This window comes from Musca autumnalis, unplaced genomic scaffold (assembly GCF_047663935.1).
Source record: "Musca autumnalis isolate F117 unplaced genomic scaffold, ASM4766393v1 scaffold_1, whole genome shotgun sequence".
Lineage (NCBI taxonomy): Eukaryota > Metazoa > Arthropoda > Insecta > Diptera > Muscidae > Musca > Musca autumnalis.
Genome location: NW_027411644.1, coordinates 319084848 through 319106391, shown reverse-complemented (window position 1 = coordinate 319106391; position 21544 = coordinate 319084848). Strand labels below are relative to the sequence as shown.

Below are 21544 nucleotides of genomic sequence, written 5' to 3'. Positions count from 1 at the left end.
TTGCAATTATCGATTGCGCCGACCTAAACTAAGGCGTTGTTTACGCCGTCGTTTTTGAAAGCAAGGGTGACATAACACATTCGTGGATATATAATTTTAACTTTTTTTTTAACTACGTTTGAATGTTAGATTTTAATTTTGTATCACTTTATTTTAATAGTGTTTTTTGTTATTTTTACGTAATTTCGTTTGTTTCATATTTCAGAATAAAACTCTCCGACTGCGCCAGTTATGGTTATGACTTTTCTTATTATTATGTTGGTCTTAAGACTGAATTAGTATTTAACAGGCCACCCGACTTCATAACCTCTGACCGATGTTCTTTTCTGAACCATAACCAAATGATTAAACTTATTACACGTTTCTCAGACTGGATCTGCACACTTTCCAATTTCTTTATACATACACATCCCCGAATGGACACGGGGGTAGACTTCTCTCATATCTTTAATGGTCTTTAATGGTATGTTTTCACTTTGCACTTGCATATAAATTGTATTTTATATTTTAAAACGTTTGTTTATTCATTTAGCATTCACTAAGTTAAACTTTTTCACAGTTTATTTATTATTTAATTATTTTATTCACTATTTAATTTATTATAATTCGTTTTCTTTAAAACGATTAATGATCTTTGAAATTTACAATCACTTTTAACAATCTTTTAAATTAACACACAAAATTATTAAATTAATTATCATTTAATTCAACACTAAACTCGAACACGCCATAGCCAAGACTACACAGTCAATTTTGTTGGCTCGTCAACTCCATCGATCATGTTCCATCAACATGCGCCAGTATGCAGACGCTAATCATGCAAAAATTGTTTCCCATCGCTTGCAATATCGTAATTGGATCGGAAGCGCGTGTTAAAGTAAGAATATTACAATGACCTTAAGTTGCTGAATTAACTTTTGACGACAGTGTCGCCAACGTTGTTAACTCCTCCCACCTTAAATATCTGCGTCCCGCAGATCTGGGAATCTATGGTGGGTAGTTGGACACGTAGCTTTGGGATATTTAATTTCCTTGTTTGTTGATACCCCAGCCATCCAATGCAAAAGGTAATGGAGGCAATGAACATAACGTTAATTCCAATGGTACCATTAAATTTTACTCCTAACTGGTTCAAGCGATTTATGTTATTGAGGCCTATCTCAAGGAGCAGGTAATATTTGCTAGTACTGGCGGTAGGGCTTGAACCTTCGTGATTGAATTGCTCTAGTAAGTATGATTCTTGATTACCACCGACTCATTTAAGAGTTGCAGAAGATAAGTACCATTGAGAAACTCGGGTTTGCCGTCTGACACAATCTAACCCTTGTAGTTTGTCATGTAGATAACATTGTCACTCAATAATTCAACAATTTCTTCCTGGGTGCGTCTATATTTACATTTCGCCGATCCGCCTCTGAGAATGGTGTTAAGGCAGGCATCTTCTTCTAATTTAGTCACGGATGATATTTTGCAGACTGTCAAATTGTTTATAAAAAAACAGTTATCCTTGATGCCTTGAGGTCTCAGCTTCACTAACAAGCACCCTCTCGAATGGCAGATATATTTGCTTTCCGTCATCAATAGTGGCTCTAGTGAGAAGCAAGTTATAAAAATTATTTTAAATTTTTGGTATTGACAGGATGTACAATAGTAGTGAACCATTGGTATATATTGATGGGGTTCCGTATTCTACTGCCTCTATGCATTGTCATAAGGTAACGTCTCCAGCTCTTCTATTACTCTATTAATCTCCGATTGGTCTATCAAATTTGTATTGAATATTCCACTCTTAGCCAGCATTTCATTCATTTCATTTATTTCATCCCTCAAGATAATGACATCGTTGATGGTACCTTGTTCTATTAGGGTATAGTCTTTACCACTAGTGATATTATTCATTCCGGTGATTCTTTCATTGATCTTCTTTACGACCTGGTACGTCTTCTGCCGAAGCTCTTCGTTAATTTTGTATTGCTCATTATTATTTACGATTATACTTTCTTGACTCCTTATTATATTATTCCAATCTGTTGAATCAGGCCTTCCAGCAAGCCATTTCCACGCCGATCCGATCTAATCGATTGATCTGATAGTCTTTTTTTTATTTTTTTAGAACATTTTCTTATATTTCTAGCGTCACTTATTCTACAGTGCGGCTGCTGTCTTTATTTAGGACTCCTTTTCAAACTTAATCTACTAAAGTGCACCTTTTCCGCACTCTCTTGTTGTTCTTGTTTTCACGGTTTTTTTCTTATTTTTTTGCTAACGACGTGGACATGTTATGGGCAAATGCTAACACCACTGTTTACTCAGGATACACCGTTTCAGGTCCCGGCTCGGGCGCCAGTTAATTTACACACGGATTATTTTTATTTTTAAAAAAATATTTTGTGTTGACGGAGCAGCAATTAATAAATTTAATCAAATATGTTCCGGATACACTTCTTTTAATTTCGTTTAAATAAATATTTCCATGAATATTGTTTAAGAGGATAGATCAGTTTAAATTTCTTCGATTTCATTTATGTGATGATCAGTGTTTGAAAATTGTGTGGTACATTTTTTATTAAGTTTGAAATACAATTATCATTTGTTATGTTAATTTCATTTGATTTTAGACATAAAGTTGCGTTATTTATCCTATTACAATAATTTATCACACCAATTATTTCACTATTTTATTTTACATTTTTTTTTTTTTTGTGGTTAAGTTTTATAATGGAATTTTGATTTCTTACAAGTCTAATAGTTACGGTTTTACAATTTTCTTTAATAGTTTTGGGAATAGCGGTTATGTAAATTAAACAGTTTTTTGAGTTAACAATTTTAACAATTTTTTTATTTCGTTTATCTTGCTAATCAGTAGTTGACAGTCTTCATGGTCAGGGAATTTCAAGGCTATCCCGATATCATTTAATAATCTTCTAGTTGTTTTGTTGTTCATAAGTCTGAAGATGAGTTTTGATAATGCTAGAATGTCGTCATACAGTAAGGGAAGAAGTGGTTGCGAATCGAGGATTTTCCTTGTCACTTCATTTTTAATAGTTTCGTAACATTCTTTACATGTAATATTCTGAAAGTACTAGTTTGTATTTTCCCTATTCCATTCTCGATAAAGACGATCTCAGATTGAGAATAGTCTAGGATTTCCGTAAGGCCTAAGCAACCAGTTAGTAGAAGCCTTCCTTTACGATTTCTTCTTTGAATCCCCTTGATAACTTAGTACCTAGTAACTTGTTCTGTCTATGTCTTCCCATGATATCCCATTTCCCAAGACAGCACTTCTTACTATCTTTTTCATTCACTATAATCGTCAAAGCTAACGTTTCCAATTGTGGATTGTTTTTAGAACAACCCAACTTACGCAAAGAGCACAATGGTCTTTTCTCTGCTATCCACTTTAAGATCAAGCCGGAAAAAGGTAGTAAATTAAGTTGTAAGGAAGTAAATTAAACAAATCTGACAGACAACTACGGTTCAGGTTTGCGAACTGCAGCCAACTTAATTGCATGACGGACCGAGTTGCGTGATGCAATTAGTGGGCGACGTAACGCTCATATTTGAGAACGTGCCCAGTCCACATGACACAGCACAGTCATCCTTCTGATTGTGTTTAATAAACTTAAATAGATTGTTCCACTTGAATATACATTATTTAAATTAAATCATTATCCTTTCAAGTTAATTAATTATCCTTCCGAAATGAAATTTGTTATAATTTTATGAAAAACACTTGTGTTGCTCGGTTTGAAAAGAACGTTTATTGAATAGAGCACAATGGTCTTTTCTCAAAGCTTTTCAATTGAAGAAATTGTGCAAAAATGTTTTTGTTGTGATCAAATTAAATTACAGTTGTTTCCATTCTTTGCTTCAGGTTTGATAAAAATCTAAATCTTGATCTAAAATCTACGATTGGAGCGTATCCAACTGTTTAGTAGTTCTTTTGAAACCATTTGATGAATTTGTTTACTTTGTCGTTCAATTCAAATTGTATTTCGGCTCTACAGAAATTGACTTCCAAAACGTCATCCTTCTAATTAAAAAAAAAAAAACACAATTCCTTATAAGTGAAGATTTTTTTTGTAATTATGTGTTTCACTAGAAATAATAAAAACATTGCTGCAAACAATTCATTTATTAGCAGTTCGCTGTTACCATCCACTTTAAGATCTTGTCGGAAAAAGGAAGTAAATTAAGTTGTAAGAAAGTAAATTTAACAAATCTGACAGGAAATTAAGGTTCAGGTTTGCGAACTGCAGCCAACTTAACTGCATGACGGACCGAGTTGCGTGATGCGATTAGTGGGCGACGTAACGCTCATATTCATATTTGAGAACGTACCCAGTCCACATGACACAGCACAGTCATCCTTCTCATTGTTTTTAATAAACTTAAATATATTGTTCCACTTGAATATGAATTATTTAAATTAAATGATGAATCTGTTTCCAAGATTTTGTGTGTCCAAATTCTTAAGATCTAAAACATTGCACTAAGTCGTAAAATTTTCTTGGGCGTTCAATAATAAACAATGTTATTGAATATACCGGTAATATTATAAATATCTTTACTGTTACTTTTGGGGTCCAAATCAATGAAGAACATGGGTAAAGGCTCTTTGGTTTTTCTGCTAATTATGTTACGTACGCTCCTTACATCGTGACCCTTGCTCATTAAAAAGGCTTTTATATCTGATACATCGGTGGTGTAGTGTAAATTTTTAATTACTTTTAATCTTCAACTGGAATAATTTTATTTATGCTATCCAACATTTTAGTAACATTCTTGACGTCCGGAATAAAAATTGGTGGCGGTTTTGGTACAGCTTGATTTGGTTCTGGTTGAATAGGTTCAGCTTGATCTGCTTCATCGATGTTGTTTTCATTTTCCATAGTTGATAATACACTAAATCTGTTGGATGTGGACGGCAATCAACCACTTGCTTCCTTTTTGGCGAGTTACCTAAAGATGGGGACACAGGTATTTTACTTTTAGTTGACACTTTCTGCCACTTTTCTTCTTGATCATCAATGGAATCAGTTGCATTACTTTTTGTTGTAACACTCATTGTGTCTATTTTTTTTTAATTATTGTTATTTTTTGTGTTGTGGTTAATTCAGGTTTTGCAAGCAATGCAATTAATGCACGCATGCAAGACAGTGCACTGTCTTATGGATTGGTTAAAATTATAGAACAAAAAATAAATAAACCGTTGCAATTTTTTATGAAATTGTTGTTAACGAAATATTGCCATTTTAAGCAGTAACACGTCTGGCTAGTAGTAAAGTTAAACAACGACTGCCATAATTTAAAGAATAAAACAAGGTTGCCATAACCACTCTAACAATACTTAATGTTGATATTGTTGCCTCTTAGCTTCGGTAGGTTAAGGATTACGTTCTTGCTTGTCGATTTGCGATGGCAGACTGATGTTTTAATTCCATCGCCAATCTACCATTGTGGTGTCGCATTAATATTTAGTCGACACTGCACTTTCTTCCATTTATTGTGCGAGCACATTATATGTGATTTTTCCAACAATAAATTATACGGTTTATTTTGGTCTAGAAGGGTGCAATTTATATTTTACCATAATTTCTTTAGCGCTTAAAATAAGTCGGACTCCTTTAAAAGAAGGTTCGCTCTGAAGCTGAGAGAAGGCATTTTGAATATTGATTTCTTTACCACAATTATTTATTGGTTTGTTCTCAGACAATGTTATTTTTTTAATAGAAGGATCGATCTGAAACGCTGTGTTCGAGTTTTTCATTCTCAATATTTGGATCCAAACATATGTTATGTTAGGGACTGTTGCAAACATATAATATGTTTGCTGAATTTTTTTCTGTGTGTATTTATTTTGGGCTGTCAGGATTCTCGTTAAATAAACCACTTATAAACTTTCATTTAATAATAAGAAATATTTTAGTTGTCTTATGGTGTTGTAGCCAGAGATTACGGCGGTTGTTGTATTTTGCTGGTCACAGGGCATGTGCTCTTGGCAGCTATTCAATAAAAAAAACGAAATAAATGTGTCGCATTGCATCGGGAGTAAAAATGAAGATTAACAACAGCTAAATATTTAGTTCTGCTCATACTCACCTTTGGGTACGCAGCTGCGGCGATATTTTTTTATATTTATATGTTTCACTAGAAATAATAAAAACATTGCTGTAAACAATTAAAAAAGGCAATTGCAGTTCAGGTTTGCGAACTGCAGCCAACTTAATTGCATGTCGGACCGAGTTGCGTGATGCAATTAGTGGGCAACGTAACGCCCATATTTGAGAACTTGCCCAGTCCACATGACACAGCACAGTCATCCTTCTGATCGTTTTTAAAAACTTAAATAGATTGTTCCACTTGAATATAAATTATTTAAATTAATTTATTATCCTTTCAAGTTAGATAATTATCCTTCCGAAATGAAATTTTTTGTAATTTTATGAAAAACACTTGTGTTATTCGGTTTTAAAAAAACGTTTATTGAATAATTAAAAGCCAACTAAATATGACTTCACTTCAGGAGTAAGACTAAGAGACTAAAAATACTTTCTACATTTACACACCAATTGCGGTTCAGGTTTGCGAACTGCAGCCAACTTAATTGCATGTCGGACCGAGTTGCGTGATGCAATTAGTGGGCTACGTAACGCCCATATTTGAGAACTTGCCCAGTCCACATGACACAGCACAGTATCCTTCTGATCGTTTTTAAAAACTTAAATAGATTGTTCCACTTGAATATAAATTATTTAAATTAAATTATTATCCTTTCGAGTTAAAGAATTATCCTTCCGAAATGAAATTTGTTGTAATTTTAAGAAAAATACTTGTGTTATTCGGTTTAAAAAGAACGTTTATTGAATAACTAAAAGACAACTAAATATGACTTCACTTCAGGAGTAAGACTAAGAGACTAAAAATACTATCTACATTTACACACCCGAAAAGAAGAGTTAAAATATTCAATTCTGATACAAATACACTTTATATAAGTTAAATCTTTCCTTTTTTGGGAAGCTTGTAATTCTTTGTTCCTTTTCTTGGGGAATCCCCTTATTCTCCCAAATTCAGTTTTTTAAATGTAAACGAGTTTTAGCTAAGTTTACTTTATAAATTTTTATATCAGATTCAGATTCACGTTATAATTTTATATCAAATGAAGGACAACTCTCGATTTACTATGACCAAAAAAGACTAACCCCTCCGTTATTACAAAATTAATTTATAACTAATTTTTCTATCATTAAGCCGCTGCGCTGCTTTATTAATACTGCTTGGATGATGGCTGCGTAGACATATCGTTGGCTGGTTAACACACATTATATCGTTGGTTGGTTGACCGGCACATATTACGTTGTTGATTGGTTTCGTATTACAGTTTGGCTAGTTGCGCTCGTGGACTACGTCAGCTAGTTTTGGTGGGAATGCATTTTTGTGGAAATGTTTTTTAGGCTCGTGGACTTCATCAGCAATTTTGGTGAAAATGGTCGTTAGCATTATTGTTTGTCGCTAACTTATTTTTTTTTTTTTTTTTTTTTTTTTTTTTTTATATTTATTAATTGCAACTGAGTTCAGAAACTCATCAAGCAATATTAATCTATCATACAATAATATTTAAATAGCGGTATAATTTCAGGAAAGTATATAATTCATTAATTACACTCTAGCATTACTCCATTTGAGGCTTATATGTCCAAATCCATAGGGGTTGTCCGTCTAAGTCTTCGGGGATTTCTAGTGATATGTTCGTTGTATATGTTCTTCATATCTGCGTTTCTATGTTGACGAATTTTATTAACATACGTCCGAGATTGTTGTTTTATTTCGTTGGCGACTAAATTTATACGAAGATCTCTGTGTAGATCAGCATTTCGTATGTACCAGGGGGCATTTACTATGCATCGAAGAATTTTATTTTGTAATTTTTGTATTTTTTGGATTTCATGTTGATTTGCACATCCCCATAATGGGAGGCCATAGGTCCATATGGGTTTTATTATTTGATTATAAATCAGAATCTTATTGCTTATGCTAACATTTGATTTCGCTGAAAAGATCCAGTTTAGTTGATTAACTTTCAATTTTATTTCCTGAACCTTTTTCTTTACATGTTCTTTCCATTTGATTTTTGTATCTAATGTCATACCCAAATACTTTGCTGTATTTGCGAATGGTACTTGTATGTCGTTTATGAAAAGTGGTGTTGGTTGTGTAATAGATCGGTTTGTGAAAAGCATATGTATTGACTTGTTTTCATTTAAATTCATCCTCCATTTTTTGATCCATGAAACAATTTCATAAAGAGCTGTTTGCAGTTTAGTTGTAGAGATTTTTTCAGTTTTTCCACTAGCTAATATAGCGGTATCATCCGCAAATGTAGCAATAGTTGTTTCTGGTGTTGATGGCATGTCTTTTGTATAAATAAGATATAGAAAAGGGCCAAGTACGCTTCCTTGTGGAACTCCAGCTTTTATTTTTTTCAATGATGAGTACTCAAATTCTATTTTAACTCTGAAGTATCGATCCTCCAAATATGACTTAAGTATTTCAAATATTTCGATTGGAAAATACTTATGTAGTTTAAATAAGAGTCCTTGGTGCCAGACTTTATCAAAAGCTTGGCCGACATCCAGGAAGACAGCGGAACAAACTTCTCTTTTATCGATAGCTCTTCCAGCTACATTAATGATCCTGTGCACTTGTTCTACTGTGGAATGTTGTTCCCGAAATCCAAATTGGTGTGTTGGTATTAGTTTTCTTTGTTCAGCTATTTTTTTTAATCTAGCGGCTAAAAGTTTCTCAAATAGTTTTGAAAGTGTTGGAAGTAATGAGATTGGTCGGTATGATGTTAATTCATTTTGGGGTTTGCCAGGTTTTTCTATAACAATTATTTCCGCTACTTTCCACTGTAATGGTACATGCCTCAGTCTGAAGCAGGCATTAATTATGTACAACAATATTCTCAAAGCTTTTTCAGTTAGTTTTTTTATTACTTTTGCTGTTATAAGATCATATCCCGGTGATTTTTTATTTGACAAGTCTTTGCATATTAAAGTTTTTAGTTCACCTACCGTGACCAAATCAATCTTATGAGAATCATTTTTTGGGACTAGTTCTACATTCTCTTGTGAAGATAACTTATCTAGTGGTTTGAATATATTCTCAAAGTGATTTGCAAAAAGCTCTGCTTTTTCCTTGTCTGTTTTAACCCAGTTTCCTTGTGTGTTTTTTATTGGAGGTATTTTTGGTTTAACCCTATTTAAGTGTTTAGTTGCCTTCCAAAGGCTATAGTTACTTTCTTTTGAGGTAGATAAGTTACTTAGATAATCAGTCATATTCTTATTTTCTACATCTTTTAATAAACGTTTGACCTCTGTTGTCAACTGATTTAGATGTCTCTTGTTTTCCATAGTTCTGTTTTGTTGCCATATCCTTCGGGCTTTACGTTTATCAGATATTAAATCCCTGACTATTTTAGGATAATTTTTGTTTTTGAAGGCTTGGTTTGTATTTGCTGGAGTACTTTCCCAACAAGACTGCTGGATAGAATGAATAAAATTTTCAAGTGCATCATCAATTTCATTTTTAGTTCTAAGCGAGATATTTAAGCTGATTTTTTGGTCTAGTAAATATCTAAAGAAGTTCCAATTTGTTTTCTGTGTCGACAAACTGGGATGTGTATTCTTAGGAAGTACAGTGTTACCAACTGTCATAATTAGAGCTGAATGATCCGATGATAGCCCTGTATAGTTTTCAATATTTATATATGTTTCTGGAATATTTTTTACAATGAAGAAATCGATTAGATCAGGTATCAGTTCTGAAGACGTTGGCCAATAAGTTGGCTCATTTCCAGATAATACTACACATGAGTTCCTTTTTATGGATTTATATAGTTCGTACCCCTTTGGATTTGTAAGTCTGGATCCCCATAACTTATTTTTTGCATTGAAATCACCGCCTAGGATAAAATTGTATCCTAGCGCTTTTAACATTTCAGTGTATTGTTCTTCTTTAATGGAATGTCTAGGTGGGGAGTAAATTGAGGCTATTTTGAAGGATTTATTGTTTTTTAAAAAGACGTTAACAGCCACGACTTGGAACATTTCAGTTTCTATTCGCATGTCTTCATTATGTTGTAGGGTTTCCTTGATTATTATCGTGGCTCCTCCTCTAGCTCTCTGTGCGGGATGTGTGGAGTTATAGATGTTAAATCCCTTGATATTAACAAAGGAAGAATTTGTAAAATGACTTTCCGAAATTAAGAGAATATCAATTTTTTCTGCATGCAAGAAGAATTCTATTTCATTTAAGTGTTTTAGTAGACCATTACAGTTCCATGTTGATATACGTAGAAAAGTCATATTTATGGGATGTTATGTAACTTATTCATTATTTGTTTGTTCAACTCATTTTGCATATCGAGTCTCTGGTTAATTTTGTCTATGCTTTTAAGAAGCTCATGTAATATGTCTTGTTTCTCAGTGTTGTCGGTTGCAACTGTAGCGTATCTTTGACGAAGATTTTGAACTTGATTGGAACCAGATGGCTTGATTGATGAGTTTGTAGATTTAGGATATGTGATGTCTCGAATTTGGGCAGTTTGGATTGTATCTACTATATTTTTTGTAGTACGAAATTATTTTAATTGTTTTCTTATTTGTATACTTTATTATTTATTATTAATATAATATTGATATTGTTCCTTCTTAGTTGCGGTAGGTTAAGGATTATGTTCTTGTTTGTCGAGTTGCGATGGAAGACTGATGTTTTAATTCCATCGCCAATCTACCTACCACTGTGGTGTCGTATTAATATTCAGTCGACACTGCACTTTCTTCCATTTATGGTGCGAGCACACTAAATGTGATTTTTCCAACAATAAATTATATGGTTTATTTTGGTCTAGAAGGATGCAATTTATATTTTATCATTATTTCTTTAGCGCTTAAAATAAGTCGGACCCCTTTACAATGCCAATGAATTTACAATATAAGAAGCGACGAGTGTTATTCCGTATTTATTTTGGGCTGTCAGGATTCCCGTTTAATAAAACACTTACCATCTTACATTTCAATAATAAGGACAAATACATATTTATCAATTCACTTATATTATTTTTATTAGTTTGGTTTTACTTTCTTGATCCTATCCGCAGGTATTTATCTTTTGCAGTGGTGACGGAGTAGCACTTGTCTAAATGTTTTTTCCGCGGCTGGGGGTGGCAAAATGGAGAATTCATATTGGTTGCTGTTTCTGCTGTATTTGTTGTTTGAATCTCAGGAATATTTTCTCCTGCATTTTTATTAGTCTGTGTTTAAACACACAAATTTCTCGGGAAAGTAAATTGAGTTTTTTTGGGAGGGTGCGGAGAGGAAAAAGCTCCTTAATACTCTTTCCTACGCCCTATTGCCAAAAAACTGAATTTACTTTCCCGAGAAATTTGTGTGTCTAAACACGGCATTATTGTCAGTTCAGGTTTGCGAACTGCAGCTAACTTAATTGCATGACTTACAGATTTGCATTACCCTATCAGTGTATGTGATGCAATTAGTGGGCGACGTAACGCTCATATTTGAGGACGTGTCGCAGTGCACTTGACATGTTACAGTCATCCCTCTTATTGTTTTAAAAAAAAAATGTTCACATAATTCTTTATATAAATGACGATATTTATATTATATTTTTAATAGATTGTTCCATTTGGATATAAATTATGTAAGTTAATTTATTATTATTCCAAGTTAATTAATTATCCTTCCGAAATGAAACAGGTTTGCAAATTTCAATTTGTTATAATTTATTGGCTCTTTTTGGAAATGTCCTTCTCAGCTGTTGACGCTTGGACTACGCCAGCATTAATTCGTTTGTGTAAACATTCATATGAAAGTTAAGGATTTCCGATTGATTTATATTAAAAAAAATTAATCAAGGCACTAACCACGGTGCCTGTTTCAATTAAATAAAACACTGAGATTAACACTTCAATTCCAATAATTGATTCACTCAAACACCTTTATTTCTTAAATCAAACTACTTTAACACTTTAATTAAATTATCAGGTAATATTAATTTACTTTACGAACGAATAGAACGATAGCCTTTGGCTGCGTAACTAAGACTGCCCCTTGAGTTACATTCAAGCTGTAACTAGAACTCCCAATCGATGCAATTGCAGCCGTGTGAACTGCAATGTCAGTCGAATGACGAAATTGGAACGGATACGCGTGTAGCATGGTCAGTCGTTTTAGTGTGGCGCGTGGTACGTTGAAATTATGTTGCTGGCCAAAATAGCTGACTTTGATAATTACATTTGGTTAGCAGTGTGCACAGTGTTCTTAACTTGAATTTTCTTAATACAATTATTGTTTTTATTTGTTTGTTAGTACGATGTTTAATTATTACAATTCATTTACTTTATTTAATACTAATTGTTGTCGTCATTGTTTCCCTTTGTTGGGGAAGATTCTGAGTTTAGCCTTTGAGTTGCTCTGGAAGATTGAAGTTTTGTTTCTATCGCCACTCTACCTTTTATGGTGTCGTATTAACATTTTGTCGACACTGTACTTATTGTAATTTATTGTGGGAACATGTTGAATGTGATTTTCCCAACAATAAATGATTAAGATTATTTCGCAAACTTATATAAACTTCTTCAAAATGAGCCTTTCTTCCTTGAGAGCAAATTTCGTTCATTGTGAGCTTCGTATTCTATCCTAAAAAATCTAAATTTAAAATATTGTTGGTGTCGGAAATCCATTTAATCTACAGTTGGACTGTACCAGTAATAGCTTTAGGGACTTAAGATTGAAACGGTCCCTTGTATATATTTCGTAAATATTTTATTAAGTTACAGGTGTTCCAATAAAGCCTAAAGGGTGTGGGAAACCTTAACTTTTTAAAATTTAAATAAAACCGTTCTTGAATTCACATGTAAACGTATTTATTTAATGTATACTTAATGTAAACCTAGTTTTAATTGTAAAATGCAAATATAATTGGAATTTGAAAGGTAACTTCAAAATGCAACACTTTCAAGTGTTTCAGTTAGTTCCGGTCCACACTAGTATGAATTTCATTGAAAAGTTTCATGAAATTAGGTGTTCTTAGCTCGAATTCCCCACTACAGCACTTTTATAATTTTACTCCACTAAGGAACTCGATCTAGAGACGCATAATTTCGTGTCAAAGTTTCAGTGAAATTACTGTAGTGTGGCCCGGGGCTTGCTAACTTTTTTAAGCAACATTGTTCTAGACGAGATCTTGCTTCTCACAAGTAGTACCTAAGAATTCGCTCAATTAGCAAACTACACTTTAAAGTGTTACATCGTAACCATTTGATAAGTCTCTTCCGATTAGTGATAAAAGTGTTTATTTGATATTTAACTCTTGGGGGGGTTTTATTTAATGTGTCAGTAGAAAGGCAAAACTGTTTTAAGATTTTTTCCAACTTATATACATTCATCTCTTATTAATGGTCAAAATGCGCACATTGCATTTTGAATTGATCTTTGTTTTTGTGCCAATTGGGCGGCTGTTTTGATCTACAAATTTGTTTTGGTTTTGATATGAAACTTCCCCCCTATGTCTGATACATAGATTTGTAATTCCACTCAGTTATTTTAATTCGTGTTCTAGTACTCCTTGGCAGTATCTTATTTATTTATTTTATTTTCATTTTTTTTTAACTTTTTTTCGATAATGTTTTTTACGATACAAATTTATGACATCAATAAATATAACAACAAAATATTCCACTGTCTTATTATAATGAGAAAAAATATTACTTAATACATGTTTTATATGTACTTAAGTTTAAATGTTATTAGAAAAAGCAAAAAAGAAAAAACAAAAACTAATATTTCTAAACAAGTTGTATGTATGTGTATTTTGTAAAATTTACAAAGACAAAAAATATTAAATTATAAAATAAAATCTAAAAACAAAGATGCTCAAAACATAAACTTAATATAATACTACCAAAAAAAATCTCAAAACAATTCAAAAACTAACCTAGAAACTGTGATAAAGTTATATTTAAAAAAATAAATTACGTGAAGAAAAAAAAAAACAAATTAAATTAATTAATATATGTCTGTGGCAATTACAACAATATCGATAATAATATAGAGAAATATTTATATATATGTCGATATATGTGTGTAAAAACTCAATGCTAAGAATATAAGTAAGAAAATGTAAACAATATTCAATTTTAATTTGAAAACTAAATTTAATTATAAGAGATGAACAAACAAATTGATACTATATTGTGTTAAATAAAAAATAGTTTAAAAGAATAAAATTAAATATATACAAAAAATATATAAACAAATATGAATTATTACTTTTGTTTGGATGGGGGTTTGCTTATGATCACCATCTTATTTTCATCAAAAGCGAAATTGGTAAGTATAAGAACCACCGAAGCAATTACAAAATACTCTCAACCCGCTCCAGTCATTTTCACTCTATACACAGAAAAAAAAAACAAATTCATTCAATTTATGAATAGTGTTCAAAATTTTGTTTCAATGTTCAGATATTTACATTGTATGAACCTAATTCATAAAGCAATAAATACTGGTTTCCTTATTGAATGAAACATAAACATGGGATATATGTATGTATGTCTATTCTCTTTTGCAAAATATGAACCAATTCATTAATTTCAAAATAATCTTCTTTAAAGCAAGAAAAAGTTACTTATATTCAAAACTATGTTTTTATTTTTTATAACTTTATTTTTTCTACAAGAAATTTGTTTTTTTTTTATTTTATTTTGAAATTAGTTCTTTTACTTACTTACTTACTTAGTTGGCCCATTACAGAACATTTGTTCCATAGACCGAACTAAGAAAAGATCTTCATTCCTCTCTGTTTTTCGCTTGACTTTTTGGAATACCGCGCCTTTTCATTTCTTCATCCACTTGTATGCTCCATCGAAGCTTAGGCCTGCCGATTCTGCGTGCACCGCCATGTGGCATGTATTCATACGCCTTTTTAGCGGGTTCATCATCGCTCATTCTCATGATATGGCCTAGCCAACGCAATCGTTGCATCTCGATACGTTTAACTATATTCATGTCTTTATATAGCTTATATAGCTCGTGGTTCATATGACGTCGATATTCACCGTCAACGCAAATCGGCCCGTAGATCTTTCGAAGAATTTTCCTCTCAAACACACCAAGCACTGCCTTATCTGCTTGCGCAAGTACCCATGCTTCGGAGCCATACATTAGCACGGGTAGTATCAGCGTTTTGTATAGTGTTATTTTTGTTTGACGAGATGTGGCTTTGTTTTTAAATTGGTTACATAGACCATAGTAGCATCTGTTGGCCAATACAATTCTTCTTCTTATTTCACAACTGATGTTGTTTGTTGTGTTTATGGCAGTGCCGAGGTAGACGAAGTCTTTAACTACCTCAAAATTGTAGGTACCAACTTCCACAGTTGGTCCGAGCTCTATGGACGCTTTGCGCGTCGAAACCATCAATTTGGTCTTTTCGCCGTATACCGCCAGACCCACTTTCGCAGATTCTGCTTCGACCTTCCTAAAGGTATCAGTTACTTCCTTTACTGATCGTCCCATGATGTCTATGTCATCAGCATAGGCAAGTAACATGTGGCTATTGGTGTAAATTGTGGCATTTCTTTTGACATTTGCATCTCGTATTACCGTTTCCAGCAAAATGTTGAATAGGTCACACGAAAGGCTGTCTCCTTGTCTGAAACCTCTTTTGGTACAAAATTCTTCGGAGAGGTTCTTTCCAATTTTAACTGAGGACCTAGTATCAGTTAAAGTCATCTTACAAAGCCGGATGAGCTTTGCGGGGATACCAAATTCAGACATTGCGTGGAATACCTTTGATCTGAGGGGACTGTCGAATGCTGCTTTATAATCGACAAAAAGGTGAAATGTGTCGATCTGCATCTCTTGGGTCTTCTCTAGGATTTGCCGCAGGGTAAATATCTGGTCAATGGTGGACTTGCCAGGTCTAAAGCCACATTGGTATGGTCCAATTATTTCGTTGACCATTGGCTTTAGTCGTTCGCACAATATCCCTGACACTATCTTATAGGCAATAGGGAGAAGACTTATGCCCCTATAGTTTGAGCATACAGTCTTATCTCCTTTCTTGTGGACGGGACATAGGATGCTCAGGTTCCAATCGTCGGGTACGCGTTCTTCCTGCCAGATGGTGCTAACTAGCTGATGCATACACCTTATCAGCGCGTCTCCTTCGGTTTTAAACAGCTCGGCTGGTAAGCCATCGGCTCCTGCTGCTTTGTTATTCTTCAGCCGGTTGATTGCTGTTTTTACCTCATCTTGGCCGGGCGGTATACATTCTATACCATCTTCTGGGATTGGATCTGTGATATCATCGTCTTCACTACTATTGGATACCAGCAGATTGGAGAAATGTTTCTTCCATATCCTGAGCACGCTATCTGTATCTGTTACCAGATTACCTTGCTGGTCTCTACAGGAGGATGTGCCTGTACCAAAGCCATCTGTTTGATGTTTCACTCTTTGGTAGAATTTTCAGACTTCATTCTGGCTCCTGTACATCTCGATTTTTTCACACTCCCGCTTTTCCATTTCTCTGTTTTTCTTGCGGAAAAGACGTTTCTCTTCTCTCCTTTTCTCCCGATATCTCTCTCATGCGCTACGCGTTGCTACTGATTGTAAAGTAGCTCTATATGCCGCATTTTTCTCTTCGGTAGCAGCACGACACTCCTGGTCATACCATGAATTCCTTTGTGGAGGTCTCTGGAATCCAAGTATGGATTTTGCGGCTGTTAGCATGGGGTGGGCAATATGTTGCCATTGTGTTGTTATGTTATCGGGACAAGGAGTGCTCGCGTTAAGCAATTGGGCTAGTTGAGTGGAATATGCTGTGGCTATCTGTTGTGTTTGTAGCCTATCGATGTCCAACTTCCGCGTTGTGTCTGTTCGTGCTTTATTTGCAACGTTTAGACGGGTACGTACCTTTGCTGCAACAAGGTAGTGGTCCGAATCAATGTTTGCGCCTCGGAACGATCGTACATAAAACACGCTTCCATCTATTACAACATGATCAATTTGATTACTTGTTCTTTGATCTGCCAGGTGCCCTTATGAATATCGAGATGATTAAATCTGGTACTGCTAACTACCATGTTTTTTGCAGCTGCAAAGTCTATCAGCCTCATACCATTGTCAGATGTTTCACTGTGGAGACTGAATTTCCCGACTGTTGGGCCAAAGATATTCTCCTTTCCAATATTGGCATTAAAATCGCCTAGAATGATTTTAATGTCATGGGTAGGGCAACGGTCATATGTTTCTTCTAAGCGCTCGTAAAATATATCTTTGGTCTGTTCGTCCTTTTCTTCAGTGGGAGCATGAGCGCAAATAAAGCTGATGTTGAAGAATTTAGCTTTTATTCGAATTGCAGCAAGTCTTTCATTCACTGGGGTGAAGCTGGATACCAGATGTTTTAGTCTCCGACTAACTACGAATCCGCAACCAAACTCATGCTTTACGTCATGGCAGCTATAATACAGTGCGTCACCTTTAGGTGTTGTTGTGACGCCTTTCCCAATCCATCGTATTTCCTGTATGGCAGTAATATCGGCCTTGTACTTTTCAAGTACGTCTGCCAATTCGAAGACGGCACCTTCTCTATAAAGAGTGCGAACATTCCAGGTGCAGATTCGCAGATCATGGTCCTTAAAACGTTTGCGGGGTTCGTCAACTTTAGAGGGGTTTGTTTTTCTTTTCTGACGTAGGGGATGAATGATACCAAGCAACGGTCCTGACCGGTTTTAACATGGCAAAGCCCAGGATTTATCTTGGTCCCTCTTTCATCTCAAGTGGACACTGACCTCCCCGTGGTGTCACCTGGGGAACTGCCTTTAACACCCGTTAAAGGTAGTGAGCTAACATGTGTCGCGCGTTCACCCATAAGAACGTTAAAAACTTGGGTTTGGGCGTCGGGTTAGTAACCCTCCCCTAGAAAAAACATTATACTACGAAAAAACGAAAAAAAAACGAAAGTTCTTTTATTTAGCTTTGTAATTATTGTTCTTTAAACGTTTCTCCTAATTAATTTTTCTTAATGAATTATGTATCTTGTAAATCAGAACCATATGTATGTACATACATATTCAGCCCTATTCTGAACGCATGGGAGTTGGGAATTTTTTCCCATTCCCACATTTTCGTATTCTGAACAAAATTTTGTGGGAGTTTTTTTCCCATTTCCCATCTCCCCTCATTCTGAATGAAGTTCGAATTGGGAATTTGTTCCCATGGGAAAAAAGTATACATTCTCTATCTTGAATTGTGGGAGAATTTTGTGTCTTTTTGTGGGAAAAATCTCCCCAGCAAACAGTGTGGGAGTTTGAAAAAAAATTTCTAGAAATTTCATATTTTTATGAAATTTCATATTTTAAGACATCTATACGACAAAATTATTGCAAATATTTATAATCGCCATGTGTTTGCTTAATAAAAGCGTACAAAATGTACTGTAAAATATGTCATTAGTAGACTTCGGATTTTGCATATTCTTATATGATACAAAAACCTGCAAGAATCTAACTGTTTTACACCGATAAAAAAATTTTCCTTAATGTTATCGAACAAAACAAGAAAAAGTAGTAAAAAGTAGTAGATTTTTGCAGTTCTGGAACAGACCATATGTATTGAAATACGAGAAAAAGAGTCATGGTCGATTCTGTTAACGCAGCACAGCAAGTAAAAACAAATCAATTTCAAAAGAATTTTTGGCAATAATTATTAAAATATATTGGAAAATAACCATAATATATACAATCTTTAAAACTTTTATTCATTTTCGTAATATAACCTTCGGGTTTTTTAAATCAGACGACTAACGTTCTATTGAAAACGTGTTAGTCTCCTCAACGACACGACAACGATCACACAAACGTACATACATATATGCCAAATAGTTGCAATGCTATTCCATTTTCCGAAATGCCTTTTCTTGAATAGGATCGTTATTTTTGAACGTAGAACCTTGAAATTTTTCAAGGACGCGTCTTTTAGTTTTAGATTCAATCAAAAACTTGTTTTATTTATTTATTTATTTTTTTTTTTTTTTTTTTTGAGATACCTCTTCGGAAATTTATGGTGACGATATGTTAACCCGCAAAAATATGTAATAATTGAGAAAAATGTCCGAATTTATCTTTTTGAATTTTTTTTAAATATGCAAAATACGAGTTCTAGTGATCATTAGGAATAAGTAAAACTAGCGATATACTCGTTAAATTTTTAAATTCGTTACAAACTTAAAAGTTCCGATTACTTTATACACAAAAATTATTTTTGCCTACTAATTAAAAAAATGCTTACACAAATTCGCACATTCTGAAGAAAATGTGCTTATTAGAACAACATCACACATCGCTGACTCCATTCACTTAAAAATCCATAAATCAATGCACGGTTGTTGAATTAAGTGAGTTGTGCTTTTGCTAATCTAATTCAAAAACCGCGAATTCAGACATTTTTCATTACAAAACAAAATTTACAGCTCCCAAAAGTATGCTATAATAATTTGGTGTAACTAATTTCGAATTTCGAAATATCAGCTCCCATGGTTTACTCTTCCCACGTCGTTTAGAATATGGAAAACGTTGGAATGGGAAATTTCGCTCCCATGGGAAACAGTTCCCATGGGAATGTTCAGAATAGGGCTGATTGAGTCCATCAGCACTAGCTTGAGTTATTAGATGTTGCATTTATATTAAAGAAATTCAAAAATTGTATATGCGAAATAATGCTATTGATATAGTTAGTGTTTTCCGACACGAAACGAAATCTATACGTGTTTGGTTTGTTAGTGTGGCAGTGGGGGTTGTTTAGGCTGTTGGGCTTTGTTGACACGGAGTCAATGTGCGTGTAGATACGATGGAGGGCAGGAAAGACAAAAACAATAGAAGCAAAACCTCAACATCTTAATAGGCAAAGCACAAAAACCGGGTTTTGCCAGAAAATTTTGAACTTTAGTGGAGGAGGTTCCTGAAGGAGTAGAACGATATGGTTTATTTCGAATTTAAACTAAGTTTGGATAAAATATTACGAAGGCCAAATTATGGACCGAATCGGCAGATCCGTTCCAGAGTTATCTTACGTTTCAACAACTACACAAGGTCATAGCTCATAGTGGATTTTTTACCTTTCAGGCTATTTACTTAGGAATTATGGACTTGCCCTAATAAAACTTGTGATTCGAGAGTAGATCCTAAACTGTACTTTTCCGAAATTTTGTGTTGGAAGTACCCTTATCTGTCTGGTAGAAACTTTACGATTTCCAAAGTATGGACCAAATCGGTCGCTCCCTTCAAGAGTTATCGTACGCACAATTTTTCCGAACATTTGTGAACTGTTGTGGGGGGGGGGGGGGGTACCTGCAGGAGTGGACCGATATAACCCATCTTCGAACTTAAACTAAGTTTGGACAAAATATTTCGCAAGCCACAATTTGGACCAAATCGGTTGATCCGTTCGAGAGTTATCGTACGCTCCAGCCAGACAGACAGACAGACGGACGGACATTGCTCAATCGACTCCAAATTGTCTGAAACACATTTCGTCCAAGCATACTTGGCGTCTAAAACCATCATTTCGATGAGGCACATTTTGCCCGTATGAAAGTGTATATACCCTCGTTAGCATAAATGCTGAGGGTATAAAAATAGCGGGAAAACCACCAACATGTCATCCTTGGAGAACGACAACATAAAAACAACAGAGCGTGTTGGCGTATGATATACATATACATACACTCATAATAACAATCATACGCACCAAAGTCAATCTACGCCCTCAATAACTGGGCCGGCATATCATACATTTGGAGAAAGAAATTGGTTCACAGAGAAATCTGACCACATTTCCATTTGTTTTGAAAATGCGTTCTTTGAGTGCATAAGGTCTAGTATTGCGGAGACCGTTGCAATTGAATTGCTGGAACGAGGAAAGGATCAAAGTCGGGCGGGCCTATTTGATACCAATGTGTGTAATTTTTTGAGTCATGTTTTATTAACCATATTCTGATTCAACAGTGCGATGGAACACCAAAAATGAGAAGACACGTGTCTCGTCGTTTTTTCGTATCTCATCAACTTTCGCGCTTATAGGCCTCCAAAGGTTTGAGGCTTTGATGTAAAAAGGGTCATTTAGTCAGGACTATATCTTCCAAAACATTAGGCATTTTTAATTAATCTCGGAAGCAAAGTTGTAGCTCTTGTCTTAAAGAAAAAAAAATTGTGAACACATATAATCCATCAAACTTCATCTGTAAGGTCAAAATCGCCATGGTCAAATTTCTTTTAAAATTTTTTCTCAAGTTTTGTTTGTTGAAATCTAAGGTAAATTTTTGTTGTTAACTCTATCCTTAATTTTTGGGCGATTCGGTATCTGTGGACCAGAGTCGGAGAAAAAAGTATAAAAATTGGATATTTTCAAAAGATTTTTTGCTATTTTTACCATTAAGGACCGTTCATAGACATTTC

The 21544-nt window shown here is 34.3% G+C and overlaps 1 protein-coding gene across 2 annotated transcripts in view; it reads left to right on the top strand.

Annotated features, from left to right (window-relative positions):
* The window catches only part of disp (RND transporter family member dispatched), a 258859-nt gene that overhangs the window by 187077 nt on the left and 50238 nt on the right, over positions 1–21544 (top strand). The window contains exon 11 of one of the 2 annotated variants that reach the window (XM_073962466.1): positions 206–4023. The exons of the other annotated variant lie outside the window; for it this stretch is intronic. The gene's annotated coding sequence lies outside the window, so the exon portion shown is untranslated. Of the gene's footprint in view, positions 1–205; positions 4024–21544 lie in introns of those variants that run through there. 2 annotated transcript variants of the gene reach the window in all.